This window comes from Idiotropiscis lumnitzeri, chromosome 6, assembly GCF_059441095.1.
Source record: "Idiotropiscis lumnitzeri isolate Australia: NSW breed Sydney's pygmy pipehorse chromosome 6, RoL_Ilum_1.0, whole genome shotgun sequence".
NCBI lineage: Eukaryota > Metazoa > Chordata > Actinopteri > Syngnathiformes > Syngnathidae > Idiotropiscis > Idiotropiscis lumnitzeri.
This window is the reverse complement of record NC_142396.1, coordinates 10,861,853-10,885,323: the sequence shown is the minus strand read 5'-3', so window position 1 is coordinate 10,885,323 and position 23,471 is coordinate 10,861,853. Positions and strand designations below refer to the sequence as shown.

Genomic DNA, 23,471 nt, shown 5'->3' with positions numbered 1-23,471 from the left:
TGTCAGTGGCATCTGCGAAACGTCGGCATTTTGGAGCAAAAGCTGCTAAACAGTTCTGTGTATGCAAATGAAGAACCAAAACGGAAATGATAATCACTTCATCATGCAACAACACAATCAATCACATTATAGACATAAGCAAGAGCAGATGTTGATTCTATAAAGCTAAACTTTATGGGGAGTAACCAAGTGAGTAGCACATGAAAAAGGATAAAAGAAAGCTATCAATGTGCAATATATTCGGATATATTATATGAGTGCACAATATGTTTCACTGGGGAGACAAGTGTTTTGTTTCTGATAATTAAAGTTTAAATGCCTGTTATTTAAGTGAGCTACATTTTATTCAATTGTAAATGTTCTAAGAGGTATATATAGCAAAGGCGTGTTAATTATTTTAATTGCATATCTTCAAACTTATACTACACATTTTCTAATGCAACATTTATTTTCATGTTTAATTTGAGGTAAAAAGAGAATACATTTAAATTTAAGGAGATCAAATTAAATAATTTTCACATGATCAGTTGCGTTACGTTCTACTTTTGGAGGTCATCATCAAGCCGATGAAAGGGTTTGGTGGTACACAAGACAAAATGGGATAGGATATAAGGTAAATCAGTAATTCATGACTTTCATGCTACAAATAGGTGGAAGCAGTGTCGTAAATACAAGAGAATTTGCATTCAGTTTGCCACTTGAGCTTGTTTGCAAACATTCCTACTTGTCATGCCATGTCCAGTAAATGTAATTGATAGATGAAGAGGCTACCGAAGCAAATCACGGTAGCAACATGGGAATGCCTATTTAGCAAGTTATTGCCTTGACATGGTACGCCAGAAATAAACTGTTTTGATAACTACACGGTGCTCCCACATTTACACGAGTACACAAGCGGGTTGGCACTTTATGGTGATGTAATATACAGTATTTTGAGATTACGAATGAATTAGCTTGCGCAGTGACGTAAGAATATGCGTATGTCCAACGCACAGTTACAGCTGAACTTTACACTTTTAGATTTGAATGTTCTATATTGAAAGCCTAGAAGTGTTTTTCAGACAAATGTTTTGTTTTTATGTAATTATGTAACTACTGCATTAGCATAGGCCAGAGAGTTACAACCCGACCAATGTAAAAATATAGATTGTGTCATCTTTGTAGAAATGGATCTCTTTCATAAACCTAGGACCCCATGGCGGGATTGTGATTGGCTCATCTGTCTTGCAAATAATTACTGTAATTATGACTTAACTACTGCCTAAGCATAGGCCGACTTGGACCGTATGTTTTCTTAAATTGGTTTGGGCCCAAGCCATTCCTTTGACTTTTGGCGGCCTTAACGTCTGAAAACTCAACAACATACAAATGTTGGTTAAATTGCCATGGCAGAAAGAGAACTGTAACAAAATACCACTGTACTGGAATACTCATGATATGGACAAAAGTGTTAGGACACACATCCAAACCAATCTGAAGGTTATAAAAACTATTCTTGAGCTATGTACGTTTGCTTTATTTTAATATGGGAAATGGCCTCACACACTTCATGGACAAAGCCCTGTTGTTTATTTTTATTTATTTATTTATTTTTTTTTTTTTAAATGTGAGGAGTAAATTCATCATAAAAATAAAAACTCTGACAGATAGCTAAAAAACTTAGTGCAGTAATAAAGTACTTGAATGTTGTATTATTTCCCATCACTCTCTTCCTATCAGACATCTTTTTACTTTATTGTAGTTAGGGCCCAAGATTTTTTTTTTGCCTTTTTGAGGACCTCCACATGCCGGAAAACTTTAATTAAAACTTGGGTTACGACGTAGATATTGAAATTTCGAGTGAGTACGCCTTCCCGCCCTCATAAACGCAAAGAGAAGTACAGTATGTCTGGTCCTGATAATCACCTTTTAGTGATATCCAAGTCGTACCTATACAGTATACAGTTCCCTTGAATTGCATTCAGTGCTGCTGGTTGCCGCATTGATTTGCATGGCTGTCTATCATCGGATGGACTTCTCATTGGGGAACAATGATAATACCAACGCCATAGGGAGCGACGGTGCCCGACCCTCCCAGGAAGCCTACGAGCTGTGGTAAGTGCGGCGGCAGCCTTTTGATGTTCCTGCGCACACTGCATGCAACTCCGAATTGGTAAACAGCGACGATGAACTGAGATCTTCCTCCGGGGGGAATCCACAGCGTAAGGATATTAGGGGATGTCATGCATAATGTGTCTCAGCAGCTGCACAGCGTTTACGCTGATCTCACAGCGTGGCTGGAAAACACTGAAGATCAAGATTAGACTCAGATTCCAGATATTCACTACTTCCACATTGTTTGAGAACCAGCAGGCTGTTTCAACTCAATGAAGAGTAAAGCGCCAGGGAAAGAAAGGCAACAGTTAGTACTATATGTTCCAAGAGAGTCTCTGTACTCTTAAGTGCATTTTTTTTGCCTGGTTATAAAGGAAAAAATAAAAAGCTAGTTATAAATATTTGATTTTCTCTTCCCATTTTTATCCTCCACTTGATGCCGCTTTCAACATGGCGTTGCATAAAAGCTTTATGCAATCTGGCCAACGAACATGGCCCATGAGTCACATCGACACTGAACTGGACTTGCTCAACCAGCAGTGATTTTTCAGTTTCTATAATATAGAGTGGATATAGTACGGTGCCGATTTTGTTTCCATGTAAGAGGCAGTGGTCATGCAGGGTCAGTTGAGTTGAGTTAGCCCTCCAGTTATGTTACGGGTCAACAGACCACTGTTAAATTTTAAAATGTGAAAATAAATATTGGCAACAAAACCCCATCTTTTGGTCCTACTTTTTGCTCTTCTTCTTATGAATATATATTTTTATGATTATTACTTTTTTCAATATTTTTCACTCCCCACTGTTAATGCTGGAGATAAAAATGCCACTTGTAAAATGGATTGATACATGAATTTTTTTTTTGTTTGTTTTATATGATCATACAGGTGCTAGCTTTTTTTCACTTTTTGTTTCTTTACAAAGGATTGTCAGATAATTTTTTTAATGACTACAAGTGACAACTGATTTTTTTTTCATTTATTTCAATTCATGGGTGTCACACTAATCTTTGCTGGAGGCGACATAAGTCATGGTCTTCGGAGGGCCGTTACGACAATAAATTGCACAATAAATTGATGAGTAATTGGTTTTGAAATCAGAAGTCAAGAATAACAGTATGTTCCACTTCTGTTCAAGTTACGAGGTACAGATAGAAGTAGAAAGCATCAAGAAAGTTAACAAGGTCGATTTGCTTTCGAGGGCTACATAAAATTATGTGGCGGGCCAAATCTGGCCCCCCAGCCTTGAGTTTCACACCTGTGGTCAAATTAAATTAACTATAAATACAACACAAGATGTGAATTAATAATTATATCAAAAGAACTATTATACATTGTGCTTTATTTTTATATTAGTTGTTGTAACAATCTATGAATGAGCTTGATAAACTTTGTATTTTATAAATTAAAAGTGTCCCTTGGGCAAAAAAGTATGGCGTCAGAAACGTGGCCTAATTACGTATGTTTTTGAGTGTAAAATTTTGGGTTGGATTATATTATATTAGAAAATATAGAATAAAGCGCTGACACTTTGATCCAGAGCAGGGAACCACCCTACATGCCTAACACACATTTAATTGGCTTCAAACATCACTGTTACACAGTCAAATACAGTGGGATACAGTGGGAGCGGTCGGAATTTCCCACCCAAATGTCTGCCTACTTTCAATTCTTTCTTTCTTGCTTACATCACACAAAAGGACCGTTTCATTTTGAAATGTGAACGATGATTTAGTAATTATCAGTTTAATGCGGCGCTGACTCAAATCTAACATCTGCGAATAGAATGGTGAGGGGGCGAGGGGGAGGGGTTGTCTACTGCCACAGCCACTGAGCATTTCTTGCACTTTCTTCCTCACCCCAAATCCAAATCAGATGATGCTATCTCACTGTCACATGAACACTGTGTCCAAACACCATGATAAAGAGAGATGCAGTGAGACAGAGACAGAAGGAGCCAAGGAGAGAGAGAGAGAGCAGAGACCCCCATAGGCCCTGCTGCTTGTCTCACCAGGAATCTTCTCCGTTAAGATGCTCCCTGGTAAACTATGGTCAGTAGCCCATAAAAAAAGACTTTTTGATACACCAAACTTTAAGGGTGGTTCTCGGTTTGACATACAACTGTTCATGGTTCCAAACAGTGATTGCCGCGTATTCACTGAAAGTAAATTTGGTAGTTTCATCAAGATTTTCAAACCTTTCCACATGACCAGTTTGTAAATTTGTAAAAGGTAAAGGAGAGAGGTTTGTTTCAAATAACCGCCATGCTGACTGACCACTGAGGCGAGCCTGCGCTACGAATCTCATTCAAGTGAATGACAGCAGTGCGTGATTTTTATTTTATTACCAAAAATTTCAATATTTTTGGGATAATATGGTAACTCCCAGACCGCTTTCGCTACCTCCTTTACAAGAGTGATTGTTTTAATCACGTGGGCTGGCTATGACCGCTCGCTCTCGACGCTGTTGGATACAAGAACAGGAGTGGATTCGCGAATGGACTGCTTGGCTATGAGTGCTAATATCAGACATTTTGGATGTAGTCTGATAAAACCTGACACCGTTTTTTTTTCTTTTCTGCTGATATCGGATCGGGCCACCCCCTAATAGTCAGTACATTGCACCCAATATCCTACAATTGATAATTTCACCAAATTTCTAAGGAAAAAAATACAGTTACAGGCAGACTTTTGTACACTCTTCTACACGTGCAAACCAAACGAACGCCATCTGATGTGATCGCACGCTGCCAACCACTCACTGGTGGAGAAGCCAACACCATTTTCACCTCGACAGGCAAGCAGCGGCACAATCAGCGGCACAATCAGCGGGTAGACACGACACCTCGTAACAGAATCACGGTCCCCCTCGATCTGGGGAGACGCACATTGGCGCAACAAAAAAATAAAAATAAAAAAAAATTGCTCTCTCTATATGAGAAGTTGGATTAGGAGGTGCTGATGCTAAGAACTTGCCCCTCAACGTATGAACTGCAAGTCAGACCCCAACCGTTCAACTGGAGTGTGTGTGTGATTGCGTGGGTGCCACTTCCCTTTGCTGTCGTAATGGTTGATGTGTTTTGCTGAATAAGACGAGGACTCAGCTCACCTCCCGCCGCCTCCAGCTGTCTTGGTTCACAAGGCTCCTCAGACAGACAGAAAAACAAGGATATCGCAGGCCGGGGCCTTTCCTGCGGGGCTCCAACTCTTCCCAGAGCTACTGGTTTAAACTAGCGTAGGAACAATTGGTTTGTTTGTCTACTGCCTGACAAATGTGAAATAGTGCCTTAATGTGACTAAAATAGGACTTTCAAAGGGGACGACTAATGGGTAATTAACTTTTTTTTTTTTTTTAATTGCTGTTCTGTCCCAAGTTACCATTATAAAATTTGTACTCGGTATTGACCCTTAGCGGTTAGGTGAGAAACTCGGTCATCCGGGAGGGGAGCAGAGTCAAGCCGCTGCTCCTCCGCTTTGAGAGGAGCCAAATGAGGTGGCTCAAAGATTCATTTTTAACCCAATATTCTTGGGGTATACTGACCAAAGGATGTCAGTTATGTTACTAAAAAACTTGAAACCACTGAAAAGAAAATGCCCAGCCTTGCTGAGACTGGTCAGTTGTGGGCCAAGGTCAAGCTTGGCATTTCCTACCATGACGACTAGGGGAGATATACTGCACTGTGCATATTCAGCATCGTGTCTAAAAAAATAAAAATAAAATAAGTATTAGCCCACATTGATACTGTACAATCACGGATTGTATTTTCACTCATGGTGGCAGTACATCACTGATACTGAATTGCACTCATTAACTAGCATAGCAATAACATTGCCAAACGGCAATACCTCCAAATAAAATGTCAACACAGCCTTGGTTGATTCATGACTCCAAAATATGCATGTAAACATTTTAAATGTTGCTCTACTTCTTTTGTGTGTCACATACACGCGCTAAAGTGAATGATCGTAACGCAACCAACAAGTGACGTGACCTTTCAAGTCACTTTCACAAGTGCTCGGCCCGCGACTGTCCATCAGTCAAAATCCAGGAGGACTTTGTAAAAACTTTTCCACGCTCATAACCAATTGTTTATCTGCGAGTACAATGTCTTTGGTTTACCAACAGAATACAAATCAGGAATACAAATCTCCAGTGTGGGATGTTTTTTAAGATCCACATAGTCGGGCATCAGGAATTCAATACAGCGGGGTATATTAGTAACCATGAGAATCTTTTGATGTAGTAAATTAGATTATAATATATTCCTTTGATTTAAGTTTTTTTTATTTCCCCAAGTCTCATTAAAATGCAGTTAAATGCAACTCAGCAAATAGATGTCTATTTTAACTTCTATTCCAAGAGTCAGTTTCAATGACATAACACTTTATAACTAAATAATACTCTCAGTCGCCAGTTTTTATGACAGATCTGATGCTTTACAAGCTTTGTTGTAGAAAATAACGGCAAACCTAACCACTAACACATTTGGGCTTGTTGGTCTTCTTAGTGAACCCACATACTCTTGCAATGATGCAGAGTGTGATTGTGCGGTTACTCCTGCACACCCCCAGAAAGCCAAAGTAAGTGGAGGTGACATCTCACAAAGGTGCTAAATGACTTTGCAAAGTCATCACCTCATGCTTATACAGTTTCCACCGTAAGTCAAAACAGAGAAGGTAACCATAAACACGGCAGAGACCGACCAAGAAAGGTACTCGCTAACGTGAACCCTACGAGATAAAAGTTGAAATTAAGTTCTTGATGGCCACAGCAGACCCAAAATGCCTGAAAATGTGTGGGATATTAGGCACTTTCATTCCTTCTTTTTTTTTTTTTACTCCATATACACAAACTGCGTGCCTTGTCAGGCAGACTATAGTACAACCTAACCTGTGATATCAAACCACGCCTAAATATTGTCATACATATCATGATTGAGCTCAATGTAAAGATTACCATATACGCGAGCTTGCCGTGATAACAGAAACAAAATACGGCAAAACGTGGCAAAAATGCACATCACACATTGTCTGTCAAGACAAAGCTGGAAAGCACTGTGATGCGCCATGGAAATACATAAGCTTCCCGTCCCACAATGGACAATTTATTTAACAGTTTAAAAAGTCTTGTGACAGGTAAGCAGGACTTCGGGCAAAAGGCGGACAACTCGCTGAACTGGTCAGCTGTCAGATGCAGGGCACAAAACGTTAAAACATAAAACATTCACCCTCACATTTATGCAATCACTGATTGGGAACGGAACCAACACTGCGTGTATCAAAGTCAGTCAAATGCACCATGGAGCTAAAAGGTCACTTTTCTAAGAAACTCCATACATTGAAACTATTGTTTTATATTATTGTCTATTCGTCATATAAACAATCGTCATATAAACAATCGAGATTCTCATTCGCCGGGTCACGGGGCCAGGAGCTTTCGCAGGGAAGCCCAGACTTCCCGCTCCCTAGCCACTTTGTCCAGCTCTTCTAGGGGAATCCCAAAGCGTTACCAGGCCAGCCGGGACATACAGAATCTTCAGTGTGTCCTGGGTGGTCCCTGGGGACTCCTCTCAGTGTGACAAGCCCTCAACACCTCACCGAGGAGGCATCCAGAAGGCATCTGACAAGCCATCTCATCTGGTTCCACTCGATGCAGAGGAGCAGTGGCCCAACTCGAGACCCTCCCGAATGACCAAGCTTCTCACCTTCGTATAATTAATTTATCATTTTCCTTTTGGGGGGATCAAAATTAGATTTTTAAATTATTTTCTATATAAAATCAGCAAATTATCTTGACTGATCCAGCACTCATTCAGCCTTGAAACCGTAATTGATGGTAATTTCATTACTGAATGGATTGATGGCAAAACTACAGAATACGTCACTACCGTGTTTGCACAACAGTTCCAGGGCACGCTTTCTAAATGTGTTACTTTGGGTCCACAATCACAATGCATGTTGACAGAGACGCAGATTAAGAGCAGATTCAGAGAGCGGTTCCGCTCCAGGATCTTCCTAGCAAGCTTGAAAGTGCGGTCCAGTCCAGACCTCTTGTCAGGATCAGTCGCCAGAGACAGAAGGAAAAGACAACCCCCCTTAAGCCGCTCTGCCCTGCTCAGCAGCACATGTGCTGAGTGAGCCAAACCCAGTGGCTTACCACCAGAGGTCTCAGTCAAGGGCAGGACAGTTGAAAGGTCGGCGCTTGCCGTCTTGCTATACAAACAGGGCCCCACTGACTAATACATTCACCCTCGGAGTTCACCTCAAGCCATTAATGGAAAAGTTCCTGCTTGTGAGATCTGTTTTCTTGTCCTACTATTCTTTGGGAATTGAATTTTTGCAAGACTTACGTCAGTCTTGTGGTGTGGTCTGCTCGTCTGGGGAGCGCCACAAAAGGATTGGTTTAAAATTGAATCATTTAATGATCAAAAATAAAACTACAGTTGATGAAGAATACAAAAGGTTTCTCTTATAATTATGATTGTTCCTCATTAGGTAACAAGAAAAATTGGTTATTTTGTGCTACCTAAAGCAACAGAATTTCTTTTACTCCCCCAATGGAAATGTACAAAATGTGTGGTGGTTATGGTTATGGTTTTTTAATTTTGGCAGCTCTAATTCCTGTCATTTTCTTCTTTTTTTTTTGTGTTGATTTTCATTTCAGGCTGGGCGGGGCCTCTTCTGGAGGGTGCTCACGCATTATAAAACCTGCAGCTGATCTCTAACTTTCACAATTTTTAACAGCATATCAACTATTATCATCTCCGCCGTCTTCGCTTTTGAGTCCACATAAAGTCAGCCGTTACAAAAATGTATTGTATTTTTATATTTATATTTATCACTTTAACTTGAGCAAAACATGAACCTGCTCACTTCAACGTGGATATCTATATATCTACAATCTAATTTTATAAATCTGAAAAAAAAAATATTTTGCATGAAAATACATATCGTATTTGTGAATTTTAAATTATGTTTTTGCATAAAAGCTGTGAAAACATTTTATATATATATATATATATATATATATATATATATATATATATATATATATATATATATATATATATATAAATAATGTAAAAAAAAAAGTGTACTTGTTACACAAACACGAAGCAAAAAGAGGGGGGGGGCAGACCTTGCTCTGAAATACCAAAGCCTATAGTGCTAGCATGGTGACACATTTAGCACCAACTCCAAATTGTAAATAATAAATATGTTCCTATAAATTATTGTGATTGTTTATCAGCAAGCAGCGGGAATGATTCCATATGATCCGATTAATTCATTTAGAATTTTTTTGGGGGTGGGCGATGGCGTCCAGTAAACCGCATTGTAAAACATTATCTGCCAGGCTCAAGATTCTGCATGTGACCTCCAGGTCTCACAGTAGAACGCTGGAATCTCCATATTGATGATGGAGCGCCAATAAACAATGACTCATGTTACCAAATGCTTTCTCAGTCAAAGGGAGGAGTGGGGGAAAACATGAACTGAGCGAGCTTGATATTGTTTCTAGTAAAAGTGACTTTGCTTTAAAGCAAAAAGAAAGTTAAGTAAGTCCATTCCACAAAGGTTTCAGTGGACTGTTGGAGCATTCTGTCCTTTTTTTAGGGTAATTTAATTGGCCAAAGAAAAATAACGACAAAATGGCCTTTGCATTTCTGGCAACGGGTCATAATTCTGGTCCTTATCGGGAGACTTGTGATATAAAAACGCTGTTGGACCACAATGACAACAATGAAAATGTATCTTTTTCAATCTTTCACCAGTGCACACGGGCTTCCAGCTTCCTTTATACACCACACAGAGAACATCCTGGCATCAGAAAAACGGAGAAGAAGGTTGTTTTCGCTTAGTGTTAAACGCCCATTTTGTCTTTCTGACAACCGGCATTAATTGCAGATCCGACGCGCCCACGCACTCCACATTTGCGATGGAAGGAGAACGTTCAAGCGCCGAGATTAAAGTGGGGACTGAGAGTACGGTGAGAGGATGCTGCAGCTGCCCCGTTCCTCGCACACATCCTGTTTCTCCCTTTCAATTAGAAACTCAGGCAAAGATGCTGACAAGTACTAAATGCACATTATTCGAGACTGTCTTATGGGATATTCATAAATTTTCAAAAAGATTAATAAATAAAAGCTGAATATTTGCATCATGGAAAAGGCGGAAACATTGAGGGTCGCTGACGTTAGACCAACAGCTCATACACAAGACAGACACCGATGACAGCTTTATCAGACGTACTAACAACCTATAAATTGTTCACATGGTACTTGTACGCATATTACGCATAAAAGCTCACGTGATGCAGATCATGAGCAACATTACCACTGAGGCCCGGGGCAGCGCATGAGGCTTAATGACTGAAGATTGGAGGCTTTTTTACTGCTTCGCCATCAAAATTGAGCGACAAACAGCCGGTCGCGGGTGTGCTGTAATGGCCATCATGACCAAAGATAAATACCAGACGACTCCGATAACGCTGCTCAACTCCCACAGGGAACTGGGAATTAAACAGAGTTTAGCTGAAATTGGAGTTTAACCAAGACTTCCACCAAGACATTCGCGTAAACCATGAGAGCTCAGATCAAATGATAATGATGAACTTGGGTTTGTGTTTCGCTTTTTTCATGACTTATTCCAATGAGAATATACATTGCTAGGCATTTGAAATTATTAAGGATAGAGGATAGGGAGCAAGCCACAAATAGCAAATAGCCACAAGTAAGTGACGCCCCTTCTTAAAGGTTTGGTAACTCACTTTCACATACTTCCTTGACCACCACGTAAAAACAAAGTCCCTGGTTCTTTGTTTCCTTGAATTTTGAGGAAACGAAAATTCCTTGAATCCTTGAAAACTCAACTGTAAATGTAATTTGAAAGAATGACGAGATAATAAATTAGTATGAAAGCAAAATAAGAATATACTAAAATAACAGTAATTGGAAAAAAAAATAAAAACAAATACCGGTTGTTCTTGCGTGTTTTGGGCTGTTAGTGTGCTGTCATGCATGGATGGAAGAGACGAAAAGTCAATGCTAATTTCCCGTTAGCTTTTGGAAGGGATACACCATTGACTTAAGAATATTTAAAAAAAGAAAAAATGGACAGTATTTAACTATATGTATGTGTAATTATTTTAGTTGTGCATTTAGTTTTACACTAAACTCCAAATGGGGTGTCAGTAAACAGCTGTTTCAGGATGGTGGAATCACATACTTGACACGCTTGCTATGCAAGAAACATGGTGCATTTGGGGTACTTTCGCAAAGTCAGGAACTTGAAAACAACTGTGCCATTATGCAAAGTCATTGTTTTGTTTTCGATGAGAACGTTTTAAAAATCAAGGGTATCAAAACTCTAAATCCCGATTCAATTTTGATTAATCGTCCAACACTATTTGTGACCAGAACATTTCCATGTTTTTAAAATTAATTTGCAGGAATATTTTTTGTTGTTGAAAATTCATTTAGCAGTAAAACAGAGAAAATGAGTTGAAATGTGAAAATTTACTTTGCAAGTCCATTGACAGTGTGCACTCCTAAATATTCTACTTACCCTGCTAATTTTTCAGGTTAGGGGCCACTGTGCTAATAAAAACTAAAAGGAAAAAAAATAATAATAAATAAATAAAAATAAAAGTACCAATAATCTGGAGCCCTGATTAGGTTGCATAGCATTTAGTTGGCCGAGGATGACGCGTCTTCTCATTAATTTAAAAAAGGTAACCTCTTTATTATTCCACAGGTCACTTTTCTTGGTACTTAATTTGCTTATGTTGATGGACAACGCTCTAGTAAAACATATTTAGATCACATTTAACTGTCTATTACCAAACGCCAAGCCAGCAGTTGTGTTGGCAGGTATCCCGTTCCAGTACATATGTGCATGTATTCATATTTGGAATACGCAGACCTAATTTGGATCTAAAGTCATCCAATTTCTTGCAGGCTGGGTGGGGTGTTTGCGCTAAGTCCGAATTGTGCCACTTGAGGGCAAAATCTAAAATAAGATTAGTGTCTCTTAAACCATGCAGCCTATAAGAGTCTGACTCATGAAGCTGAGTTAAAGTTTGCATTGGTTGGTGAAATGTGTTTCATACCTCATGTTACGCAGATTGTCAAAGAGAAAACCAAGCAAAGTACAGGGAGAACAAATCCAGAGTAGGAAGGCTTGAGTTGATATTGGAATCAGAACGTCTTGACTGTGAAGCAGATGAGCTATTCACTACTGTGCCCATACTGTCACATATTCCAATATACCCAATTTGTGACTGTGAACATATACGTTCCATGAAAGCAAGGCTTTCAAAGCGACCAAGTTACAAAGCAATAGTGCCTGTAAAGTCAATAACAGGATCAGATTACTTCAATTTCCATAATATCCATGAATGTTTTGAAATCGAAAAAAAAAACACTCCCATCAAACAAACTAAAAAAATGCATTATTTCTTAATACTGTTCCTCATATTACTTCTTACAAATTCACACTTAAACCCAAGTTCCATTTAAAAGCACCCAGACAGTCCTCACTTTTCAAAGTAAATTAATAATAACTTCAAGCCGACAGCATTTTCCCTCGTGCAGTTGGCTCCAAATCTCTGACTAAACAACAAGACCAGAAGCGCAAACCACCAACTGTGATGTCAACTTTTGGGCAAAAAGCAGGAGCTGCCGTGTTGATTGGCACCAAAGTGGCCAAAATTTATGCTGTCAGGTTTTCGCATGGCTATGCAACAAAAACAATAGCAGTGCTACTCTGCAAAAAACAGGTGCTACAATGGTTAAGATGTCTCATCAAAAAGTGAAACAAGTGGGCACATCGATCAGATTAAGAAGTGGCACCTGTCAACTTTTCTCTTGTCGTGATAGAATGCACACTGTCAGGTAGAATCATGACATTCTGCTAAAAAGCTTACAAGTAAATAACTACTTTAACTTAGTTAAGAAAAAAGAAAATGTGACATATTTCTCCCCAAACAAGGAACAAAAGCAAGAGAGCAAATCTGTGCAGTCAATGTACATGCACAAAATAGATGATCAGCACAGTCATACATGTACTGTTTATTGTCAAAAATCTGAAAAAAAAAATCACATTGGACGTAAAAGACTAGTTTGACTAGTTTAACAGGGATAGTGGAAACTACTGTTAATTTTTCTCTTGTCTAAAAAACAAGGAGAGCAAACCACCAACTGTGCATGAAAAACGCAGGTGCTGCCATGGTGATTGGCACAGTGAATGAGACATTCATAATCAAACAGCCGGCAAACTTGAGCCAAACTGACCAAAACGTCGACTTCAATCAGGTTAAGAGGGGACAACTGTCAAGTTTCCTCTCGTCATAACGCAGATAACAACTGTTTTGGGAGCGCAATGACAGCGAGAATCGTGACGTCCTGCTTCCGCGCAAGAGAACTGCTATCAGCAGAGGATAGTAAAATAGCTGCTTGAAACTTGAAACTCGTCCGAAAAACAGAACAGTTACTTTTTTTTTTTTTTGCATGTTCCAATCTCGACGATCCACTGTACTATATTGTACTGTACTGTACGCCTCCCTCTGGCGCTTTCCTGGCGTTACTAACTCGCCCTGGTCGGCCACGGGCGCCTTTCAACAACAAATGTTTCTATTTGCGATCACTCACCTTTTTCGTCCCGGGTCGTGTTGTTGGAGACACTCTATCGGCAGCTCCGCTGGGCAAAACGTAATTTCGCTTCGCATTGAACACGCTGGGCTGCTATTTTCGGGGGTGTTGAGAGGGAGGAGGGGGGAAGCTGACAAACTCAGAAAAAGCCAGTCAGTCTCTTGACAGCGAGGCCGCGCCCCCTTGTGGACGTCATCAATCCTCGCCCACGCCCACTCTACTCACTCGCAGGCTTTCGCGCATGCGCACATCATGGAATGAGTGAGTTTTTATAACAAAAGTTGGCGACGGATTTTAAACTAACAGTCTTCCAACATAGAGTAATAGGAAGAGTCGCAATAGGGGTAAAAATGAACAGATGGCCCAAAAAAAAAAACGTAATTTGACGTCACATCGCTCAGACAACAGTGCTACTTGTGAGCGGCATGCGCGACGTCCAAACGTGGCATGCAGCGCCGCAGGAGAGCGACCAATCGGAGCAAAAGGTAGGCGGGAACATGTCACGTGTAACGGTCCAAAGGGGAGGCGTGGCAATGCCTTTGGAACATGACAGCATGTTTGTTGGATGGTCCTGTTTTTTGGGGGAGGAGAGCAAGTGTCGTGAGCTTTGATGTGACCACACACCTGACACATGACAATGACGGATGCAAGCCTAGCTTCACTTTAACTTACTCTTTTTCCCTAATTCTAGAGAAAAAGAAAAGCATGGTGTTGATTGTGGGGAAGGACAATTTCTAATAGAATGTATTTATGCTTTTAATTGTTTTGTATTTTTCCAGAAAGAGATCATATAAATTGAATGAAAATCACAAATTACTATATAAAGAGTGGGCCAAAAGTAAGTACACACTTTTTAATTTGAATTCATGAAGAAAAAATTGAGAGAGGGTTAAAAGAGAGAGAGCAAAATACGGCATGGAAGGAAGGATTCAAGGAAGGAATTATTAATGATGTTAAATAAAGGAACAAAGAATTGAAAGAAATATGAACGTGTGAAAGGAAGGTGGGTTTGATACAAGGATGTATAAGGGAAAAGAAAAATGAAAGGATGAACAAAGGAATCAATAAAGATGAAGGAAATAAGCATGGAATGGAGAGAACAAGGACTTCATGAAGAGAAGGAAGGGATAAAGGAAAAAGAAAGAAGGAAGGAAGGCACAACAAAATAAACGAAGAAATGAAAAGAAGGGAAGGAAGGAGGAGAGGCAAGGAGGAAGAAAGGGTCGATGTATGAAAGAAAGTTAAGGTGAAGGAAGGAAAGTTATTATGAAAGGAAGGCACGGCAAATGCCAAATGAATGGCGGTAACATGAAAGAAATAATGTGAAGAAGGATACAAGGATGAAGGCATGTGGGAAGAGAGGAAGGAAGGAACAAATTATTGATACAGAAGAGGGAGAAAGGAAGAAGAGCGGGGATCACTGCCACTTTTTGGCCTCTCAACACACAAAAACTTACACTTTTTTCTTACACTATTTTTTCATGGCACAACTTTTGGTTTGAAGTAAGGAAGAACAAATACTTCCTAACTGCACTAAAGTAGATTTTTTTTTAAAATATCTCTTAACGCATTTATGCTTCTGATGTGTTACTGTTACCTTTGTACGTAATTTGTTAAAATAGGCTTGCTAGTTTTTATTAACTCTGGCGACAACTTAAAAAATATGTTAACAGAGAGGTAAAATCAGCACTCATTAATAGAAGTAAGAAACTGAAAATGTTACGTTTAAGGTTGTATTATACACAATTGACATTTTTACTTTCACATTTCACAGTCTCCACTTTTATTTGCTTTCAGGGACAAGCATTGCGTCAGTTCTTCCACTTCCACCTCAGTCTGTCCACAAATGATACGAATGTGTGTTTGTACGTTTGCCAACTGTGCTCACAGCATACAATAAAACAATGTAGCAGTAATGTGCTTAGCATGAGCCCCTCCCTAATTGAACACTGTTAAGATTCATCTTAACATCATGAGACTGAATCACGCCCGTCATGGGACATGATATACACATTCTTGATTAATTCAAGTGGTATTTCTACATCATGCGATACAGACAAAAAAAAAAGTCACTTGAACGTGAATGCACTTCTCAGGATGGCCATTTAAACACAAATGTTAATAACTAGGCAAAGTCCAAAGACTTTAATCAAGAGTGCAGTAAACCTTCAAATCAGCATATTAGTTAAGAGAAATAACCGTTCAGTTTGGCGAAAAAAAAAGTGGGGGGTCTGTTTCGCACATGGACTGAGCGGTCGGTATCAGATAATGCGAGAGAGAGTCAGGGTGAAAACAGTTGGAAGCAAACAGCGTACAAGCGTCTCGGACTAACTGTCCGTGTCTGCATTGTCCTGCTCTTGGCTTTTGGCCACACGGCCGTCCAGGTTAAATGAGAGTGTGCTTTATAGCCAGCACGGAGCGAGGCAGACTGGCTCTTCCTGCAGTTTTTCTTCATCCTCTTTTGCTTTGCTGTGCAAACTCAAGCTGTACAAGGACAATATTATGGCAAGCAGAAATTCCATGTGTCAGGTATTGGGAGAACAGCACATACACCCATATTATGTTGCTTGTGTCAATTAAAATGCTCCAAAAACTACAGCAGGCTTCGCTTGCAAGTGTCTTAGCAACTTTTCAAATCAAAATCACATTTCTACGCTGACATTACTGACATACCAATGGGACACCACAGTACCATATGGCATGTTTTTGTACATTAAAGAAAATCATTTATACAATTGAACTCTCAATAAAAGCCATGTGAAAATCTGAGAAAGATGTAAAGAACTATGTCAAGCACGACCAAGCTTTGGTTTGGTATTTCTATGGCCACGAGTTGTGCGGGGTAACAAAATGTGTTGGAACCCTTCCATCAAAGTACGGACCACAGTGGTTTGGTCCCAAATGTGTGGTAGGTTGGCATGTTAGACTGAGGCCCACCGTTACGATGTCACACTCTAAATAGCAAACGCAATCGCAATCTGGCCAACATAATCCAACGTGGAAATCTGGGATTACCAGTACAGGGTTAACCAAATAAATTGCTCCATACCACCTGGTGAAAACCTACGCTTTGTCTTCTCCATTTAATAGAACAATTATAAAATATATCCATTGAGAGTTGTAAGCAAATTTCCATACATTCCTGCATTTACCTTTCGATTAGGACACAAATTATGCTTAGGAGTACCCTTATTAAAAAAGCAAGTGGTATCGTCACAAAAAAAGTAGTGACTGTGGATGAGAATACTCTGAGGCACAGTAACAGTGTATAGGGTAACAAGCATGTGTTAAAGTTGTTTATAGCTGTACAATCTCACATATTACAATAACGCGACCATAAAAAAAATCCAGTCCAACAATGAGCAACCTGCACTTGTATCAGCTGAATTCACTCGGAACCGGGCTCAGCAGCGACCTGCTCTTGCAAATGAAACCACGGCAATCGATAAATGTGTACCCAATACTGGATAAGAGCTCAACTAAGTCCTTTTTCCATCAAACTTTGAAGCCATGTGCCATCCACAATAGTTGACGTTGGCAAAAAGCTTGTGAGAATTTAAAGTAGCCCATATGTGTAGGTGCCCACCATTGGACGTCTTTCTGTTTGACTCATGGTACTACCAAGTGTGTTTTGGAGAGGGAGGGCCGTATTCAAGGACAAACACGTTTGAAAATATATGTGAGTTTTTTAACATGGTTGAGGTTGCACTCATTTGCGTGAATTAGCTTGTAGCATTAGTATATTACAAGTTCTAGAATTCACCCAAAATCCGTAACTCTAAACCTTCAAAAAAACAAAAAAAAGATCTGACTTCGCCTTGAGTATTGGCCCTCAGAAAACGTACGTATTTTCAGCAGGATATACATTGATTCATACAGTGATTCCCTAATCATGTTCTCAAGTGAATTGCCTATTATGTCAGCATTATTTGCGAGTCCTTTAGTAGTGGTTGTATTTCCATCCATTATCCAAGCCGCTTCTCCTCAGGCGTGCTGGAGCCTATCCCAGCCATCTTTGGGCAGTAGGCGGTGTACACCTTGAACTGGTTGCCAGACAATCGCAGTAGTTGTATTTGATTAAAATGACAACCAACACCAATTTCATGCCATGCTGGAGCCAATAAAATCTAACCACAATTTGCTATTTGGTAAACAGGCACATTCCAATAATTAAGTTGATAATTATTTTGATAATCAATTAATCATTTGGATACCTTTTTTTTCCATTTAATATTGTCCGAATCCTCAGTTCTGCTTCTCAGCAGAAAATATTCTCCAATTTTTGTGGTACTGCGAGAAGTCAGATATCTGTTGAACGGGAAAAAAAAAAAATGTGTTTACTGTGGAAAAAACTTATCAACATATTTGCCTTTTTTCCAAAATATTATCGTCAAAACCAATAACTGAATCATAATTCATGTTTCTGCATTTTCTGCACTGTAAATCTGAAATAATGCCTTGTTTTTTAATAAAGGGATGGAAATTAAAATGTGCTCCCAATATTTGATTTTAAGAATTAATCGACAAAATAACCAACACATTAATCAGCAGATTTACTAAAATAATTGTTAGTTGCGGAAGTACAATAATCACAATAAACAATCACAGGACACTGCATAAAATGCAGCTAAACGTTACCCTCGGTTGGCATCCAATCGCTTGTCAATCGAGTCAAGTTTCTGACACCTCGCCTGTTTCTTGTTGCAACACAAATGCCTTCCCAGAACATGCTGTTCCAGTCTCCACTTGGCCTCCCTCGACTGTCTTCATCCCTTTCCTCGCGCCTACAACTCTTCGTCTTTCTGCAGCCTTGCTTTCACTCAGCCCATTGACCTCCCCCAAAGCCAGACCAGCTGGCTTTCAATGCTTTCCCGCAAACCCTAAGAGGCCCAACTTCGAACCGTGTTCCTCCTTTTGTATCCGTTTGCACAGACCCAGGAGGGTGGGGACCTTGGCATGGACCCCCGTCGTGGACACAGATTTGTCGGGCATGCGCTCATCCGAGGACTCGTCACATGTGTCAATCATGAGTCAAACAGGTGTTGCCCTCACTGAGGTGTATGGAGAGAACAAAACACGTTTTCAAGGGCTCAAAAATAGATGCATTTGAAATTACAAAGATGATTCATTTAAGTAAAAAAAGACATTGAGGAAAATTTACTTTTCAACTTGCTTGTATACAAATATGTGGGTTTTTGGTTTCCCTGCTTACTTATTAAAAGTGAAATTACATGCAGCACATATTTTGTGAGCTGCCTTTTTCTGTAAATGTGTCTGTGAGAAACCCCTTCTAAATTTTTCTAGTTTATGATGACACAGGTAATAATTATGTAATACCACCTCCACAAAGAGTTTCTCCGCCCATGACTTAGCAACTTGGCTGGGCAAAGTTTTACCATTTCCAAGTGATGGTCCGACTACACGGAAACACTCATTTCAAACCCAAAGCTAATTCATTGCACATAATGCAACTTTTAGAGTACATTATCATGTCAAAGCCAAAGGCCAAGTAGAGCTACAATATTTGAACGAATTAGTTTTAACCAACAGCATAGCTTCTGATTTCCCATATTGTCTAGACGAGTCATCAGCACAGTCTCATCAGAACCTACTAAATCTGGTCACCGCATATATCATCGTTATAACTCTAAAAAAATTACTTCGATTAACAGAGGAGTCACAACTGTAGAATACCAAAATTGGGAGTGTTTCTAAAATTATGACGCAACAATGAGGTTAATTTACATAATCCAACTGTCATTGGGCGGCTTTGAGATGAAATGTTACCTTTTGCGAGTAAAAATACTTCAATAGAGGCGCTCACTTTATCACAACTCTTTGCAAAAACAAAACTGAGACAGAATTCCTAAGTATTTTTCTCTAAAGGTTTAAAAATGTAATGAATGGAACCATTACCCATACTTGAAACTAATTATACAGACAAGTAACAACTGGAAGAAAAATATAAAATTCATTGCAAACGTTCCAACAAGTGGCTTCGAGCTTACCAAATAACTATTTGTTCCAGCACAGCCGTGACATGACAGCTGGCATTTCTAACACTGCGCCACACCACAAATAGACCCAGACACTCTTTCTCCCACCAATTAAAAAAGAGCCCAAAACACAGAGCTTGATTAGGCTGCATAAGTCTGGTTTGATCCGCAACAGCACTACGGCCAAAGACATAGATGTTTTTGTTGTAAATGAGAAGAAAAAAAAATCAATGAGTTCTTTTTTTCTCCCCAAAAAGACATTCTTTGAAATATCACTTCGTTATCTCTGCCATTCTGAGGAGGCACTCGATGCCCTTCGCCAACCTTTTTCTCATTTATTACTGTCAACATAACAACATTTACCTTTCATTACACATGCCTGGAATTAATCACTAATTGGTTTTATCAAAGCAATGCACATGTAATGCGGAACACAACGCAATCCATGGTACTGCTTGACTTATAAAGTATCACAAAACGAGTCCCAATAGAAATAATGTGAAGTTGATTAATTTGTTTCAGGCCTCATCTGTTGCCCTCATTAAAGATGTATAAAGTGTACATATACTGTCAAATACAATGACAAGTTTTTAATAGGGAATCCTTGAAATGAACAAACTGTGACAAAGCAATAAAGCTTCACAATCTTTCTAGCAGACCTGACTGAGGCTCATTTGAGTAAATCCACTAGTCGGAGTCGCCTAAAATGGCAGCTTCAAACCAAAATGCTCATCCTATAATTCATGTGTTGGGCAAAATTAGCATCACCTATTTGTCTCAATTGGGTCTCATTTTGGCAAATTTCCTTTTGGGAGTTTGCCAAACTACAAGCCCTGGAATTTACCGTAAATTGCTGCTTTATACCGAAATAGCTGACTTACTATTCAATTTCAGACATGTGTTTTTGTGAATTTTAAACTCATTCAATCCCAGTCATTTTCAGACGGTCCTTCACCCTCCCATGTGAAAAAACATCATATAAATAAAAAATATGTATCTGGGATTGAATGTCTTGTTTCTTTAAAGACTTAAAAATACGCCCCTTGGAATTAATGCTTCCTTTTATGATAGACATAACCACCAAAATTCCTGTGGCTTGAAAAAGCATATCTTATTTTTTAAACTTTCCAACACAAAGCGAGTTTTTAGAGAATTTCAAATGGTGCCATAATCGAATAAAACCACTCACCGTTTAAAGATGTCAGACACACAGGCAATAGCAAAAGGTCAGGAACAGAGTCTTGGAGCGATACGGTCATGCAGTCATTTTATTGATGCAATGGGTTCCGTTCTAAAGAACCTACATAAATTTGTACAAAAGTTAGAACGCAACGTAGCCCATCATTTAAACAATCCTAACGCAATAGTAAATTGATAGTGGAAGTGTACTGGGGAAGTATTTTATAACGTCTGAAAGAATGCAACCGAGTCATCAATTCAACATGCAAAAACTGCCTAGTCACAATAACTTCATTCATATCGATGACTCCAAAAATATTGCAAAGAAATCTGAAAATGTTTCCCTGAGATACAGTTGAGCTCAGACTCCATAAATAAGCCACATGTCACAGTCTGCATCTCCTCCCAATTGCCGCTGTAATTAAAATGTAACAGACGGCCCGCTGACAGCCCAGAATAACACGCAACTGCCAGGCAATGACAGAGTGACACCTGAATGACAATCAATATACGGGCAAGTCGTGGCAACTAAGGATGGCCATTTGGCTAAAAGTCAAAAGTCCACCATGACTTCATCAGCTCATTTTCATTTTAATGTGGATTTATTTTATTTTAGATGGAAGGGTCTCTCTCTGAATGTTGGGAATTCTCATTTCCATACGCGTTTCCTTGACCAAAATACTGCTGCTTGGATGAAATGTCAACATGAATATAGGCCAGATCTCAGCAGCACATGTTCTCTTTTTACAGACCAGAAACTAATGGAAAGACATTGACTCAGTTGGTGACAGCCAATAGCCTAGCCTGATTTGAGGGAGGGGCGGTCTTGCCTGATGTAAATGACCCATTGTTCACCTTACCTCCACAAAACTATACACACACAAAAAAGCAAGTGTGAACTGCAAAAACAAAATGAAAAGCATAGACTGTATTTCAACTCGTGGCGGCAGCACTTCATCACCCAGCTGCCAAGTTACACTTGTTAATTAGTGTCGCAGATCCACGCATGCGACTCATCGCTGAATCTGTGCTTCGATCATTACAGCAGCTCTGCTTAGCATTTGGTCTCCACATAGTCCGAACATCATTTGAAAAGCAAGCAAAATCATGGGCAAGAAATTCAGCAGACTTGTCTCGTCGATAAGTGCCAAAATTAATTTAGGCAATTAACTCAGGCACTCCGGAGGTGCACTTATTTGTTTTCAAGCCATTTAAAAGTCACCGTTCCATAATATGTCCCCTTAAGATTCAGAACTGATGCTGTAATGTGGTTCTGGAGTCGTAAAGTATTACTGACAAGAATCTTGTTTGACTACTTCCCGAGGCGGAGAACACAAGCATTGAAAAGGTCTTTTTGTGACGATCTCTCCAGGGAACACAAGTCTCAGGAGTGTCTTGATATATTCCTCTGTGTGTGTTCACCGTGCACCTTGAATGCTTATCAGCTGTGAACTGCAGTATCCCAAACACAGAGCTTACTTTCCCCGCAGATGTAAAAAGATCCGGATAATAAGGAGACAATCTTTAATTATCTGCAGCGTTCGCACGAGACTGTATCTCCATTTATAAAAATGGATCTCCATTGTACCAAACTCATTAAAAATTGAACAAGGTCAGGAATGAAGCTGCACTCGTCATTATTCATTTTATCCCTAATTTCAACTAGTTTTGAATTAATCACCAAAATGTCAAGTTGCTCGGTGATATTAGCGAATTTAGTCAGTGACTGCAAAAATACCCGAGAGCGTAAAGTCCCATGGTTCCGTTTAATAAAAAGAGCAAGCAACATTTATTGAGAAGGACTCCCTTTCAGGCAATTGCATTGCCATTGCCTAATTTTTCAATATATCTGACTAAATAATTGCATCATGGACTGATGATGAAGTTCAACAAGCATTAGGTACCATCTCTGTTAATCCTTCGTGTTTAAAAAAAAAAACAACACAAGGGCCAAGCACATTAAACAGAAAATGTCCCAAAGGAACATGTGGGCGGACCTCGTTTCTGCATTTCCGTGACATTTTATCCGTTTCTCCACATCAAGCTAATACCGTGCAGTATAATGCATTTTGTCAGACTATACTGCGAGAAAGCCAATTATGTACCTCTCTTCACTCACAACATTTTAAGTGTTCCGCAGTACTTGAAATTTTAAACAGGCTATCAGACTTGATATAAACTTGCTGTAGACTTCATTAAGTACAAATGGTAATAAAATGCCTCTCAGGATGATGAAAAAGCAGTTCTAAACTACTACAAGCTAAGATCCAAAATAAACCTTCCAGTCTGCTTGGATTTTGGAAATTGGAATCATAAAATATTTATTAAATGGAGAGAAAATGTTAAAAGCCAACCCCACACCGAGCAACCCGACTGCACGCAGCTGACCTACTCAGTCATGTCATGCAAAGGTTCTATAATACCATGCATGCCACAGCACAGATGTTTATGGCCATTCAAAATGTCCGGTTGGGTCACTCACGTACCAAGTGAGATCCAGAACGCCGACGTGAAGCAGAACGAATATATAAACGCAGGGGTGGCTTGAGATGCGAG

The 23,471-nt window shown here is 39.5% G+C and overlaps 1 protein-coding gene across 8 annotated transcripts in view; it reads right to left on the bottom strand.

Moving 5' to 3' along the window:
* The window catches only part of mef2aa (myocyte enhancer factor 2aa), a 72,121-nt gene extending 53,500 nt beyond the window's left edge, over positions 1 to 18,621 (bottom strand). For 6 of the 8 annotated variants that reach the window (XM_088298406.1, XM_088298409.1, XM_088298411.1 and 3 more), the window contains exon 1: positions 13,741 to 13,909. The gene's annotated coding sequence lies outside the window, so the exon portion shown is untranslated. Of the gene's footprint in view, positions 1 to 13,740; positions 13,910 to 17,954; positions 18,049 to 18,378 lie in introns of those variants that run through there. The other 2 variants (XM_088298403.1, XM_088298405.1) reach the window with 2 other exon arrangements.
* Between the last annotated feature and the right edge of the window lie 4,850 nt (positions 18,622 to 23,471).